The following is a 2,500-nucleotide window of genomic DNA, read 5'->3' as shown; positions in this document are numbered from 1 at the left end:
TATATTCGATGGTTGAAAAGGGTAAATGTTACCGAGAGCGACGCTTCCTCTCAGAGACTAAGTTCCAAAATCAGATTGTTTGTTTGTTTCCTCTACCCAACGATCTTGGGGGATGCGTGGGGAACCGGGGGTTTTTGGGGGGGGGGGGGGGAATAATGGATGGCACTGGATGTCAAAAGGAACCTGCAGAAATCGAAGAAAGTGATTTATGAAACGTTAAAAAGTCGTTTTTTCGAAAACCCGAGCCAAATTTGTCCCGAAAAGCACAAAAAACGAAGGAAATCGGCCAGTGAAACTCTACGGACGCCCCGCCATCTTTGAAAGTCTACGGATTAACGCGCCAACTTTCGAAAAACTCTACGGGAATCAAACCCAACGCTCGGTAAAAAAAAACTACGGGATTTCAGATTATCCAGATCCCCTGTGGTAATCGTAAAATGCGTCCTAAACAATTAATCGTAAAATGCGTCCTAAACAATTAATCGTAAAATGCGTCCTAAACAATTAATCGTAAAATGCGTCCTAAACAATTAATCGTAAAATGCGTCCTAAACAATTAATCGTAAAATGCGTCCTAAACAATTAACCAACCTAACCTTAACCCTGTGGCTTTCATACACTATGATGTATATATTCCCTAGCCAGGGGGCTCTGCCCCCTGGACCCCCGTAGTATTATATGCGCCTAGCCAGGGGGCTACGCCCCCTGGACCCCCTAGTAATATACAAACCTAGCCTAGCCTAACCTAACCTAGCCTAGCCTAGCCTAGCCTAACCTAGCCTAGCCTAGCCTAGCCTAACCTAGCCTAGCCTAGCCTAGCCTAGCCTAGCCTAGCCTAGCCTAACCTAGCCTAGCCTAGCCTAACCTAGCCTAGCCTAGCCTAGCCTAGCCTAGCCTAACCTAACCTAACCTAGCCTAGCCTAGCCTAGCCTAGCCTAGCCTAGCCTAACCTAACCTAACCTAACCTAACCTAACCTAACCTAACCTAACCTAACTAACCTAACCTAACCTAGCCTAGCCTAGCCTAGCCTAATTATACTCACCTAGCCAGGGGGCTACGCCCCCTGGACCCCCGTAGTACTATATGCGCCTAGCCAGGGGGCTACGCCCCCTGGACCCCCGTGGCTTTAAGAAAATACGATCTATATTTTCCCTAGCCTAGGTGCTCTGCCCTCGGAACCGCCCAGGGGAAAACCAAATACCTGTATATTGCGAAAGATCGAACTTTTCTTCGCTTCCGTCTATGGTCCGAGTTCCTTGGTTTGTAATCACTTTTTCGACATTTGGGGCACTTGTTGGGCTCAAATATCAAGCTGAGATAGATGCAGATATCTAATTGTCCTATATATCCACTATACGGCCTTAAAAATGACCCGGAATCGACGCAACACTCTTAAAATGTGTTTCGGAACTAATGGCGACTGACGAAGTGTCAAATCTCCCGGTGGAAAAACGCACATGCGCACATGGTTATAGTCCAAAATAGTGTAAATAATTACCAAAGCACGTAAAAGAAGTATAATAAAAGTTAAACAATTCATTAAATACACGAATTCGGAAAATCAGACTCTGGTAATTACAAAATAATCGTTTTCACAAGCGCGTAGTAATACATGGACTACTTCGTAGATCGCAATAAGGCGTTACGCGTCACATTTGTTTTGGTCCTGGCAAGGTAAACATGGATGGGGACTTAGCCTCAGAGAGGTGCCATGCTGAGCCTATTTTTGTCATTTCCCGGGAAATATGAGGCCGCTGCAGATTTAGTTGTATAGATTCCTACTCTATTTTTTATGCTCTACAAGATGGCAATGTCCAATTTGCTCTACCTCCGTGCGTCGCTCTCGGTAACATTAACCATAGTTCTATGTTAGTGATGAATATAGATTTGACTCAAAATATTGGGATATTCTACGACTCTTGCAGAAAAGGAAAATTCTTTTCATCAAAGGCTGGTGTTTGTTGGTAAAAAGGGGGGGGGGAGGGGGGTATGGGCCTTGTTTGCTCATAACAGGTAATAAAAAAAAGTAAAGGAAAACGAGAAAATTAAACAAACCGAGGCAAGAATCGCATATAAGATGAAGAAAAAGAACGTCGAAAAATCAGATCCGATTTAAAATTCACAGAAGTTTCGAAACATGGCTGCGCGTGACGAACGAACGAACGAAGCTCATCTTAAACGCACAAATTACCACAAATAATTGACCAAAAACCTTCCTGGATCTCCTCCTTATCTCCGTATTTCCTAGTTCCTTCTCCCAATCACCGCATTTCCTACCTAACTGCTTCTTCAGTTACGATTTTCTCCACATTTAAAGATGCAAATTGGGTTTACCTTATGGCTGAAGAGAAGAGTCACTGTCCGAACCTCCGCCGAATTTGTACTGTAGACGGTTATTGTGTTATTGTGTATTTCACTGAACTTCATGTTATTACTGAGACTGCAGCAGTGTAGCAGTTTCGGTTACACTGAATCTGTTTCGTTAAGAGTTCGTTTTCA

The sequence above is a fragment of the Penaeus chinensis genome, chromosome 6 (genome assembly GCF_019202785.1).
Source record: "Penaeus chinensis breed Huanghai No. 1 chromosome 6, ASM1920278v2, whole genome shotgun sequence".
Lineage (NCBI taxonomy): Eukaryota > Metazoa > Arthropoda > Malacostraca > Decapoda > Penaeidae > Penaeus > Penaeus chinensis.
This window is presented reverse-complemented; position numbering follows the sequence as displayed.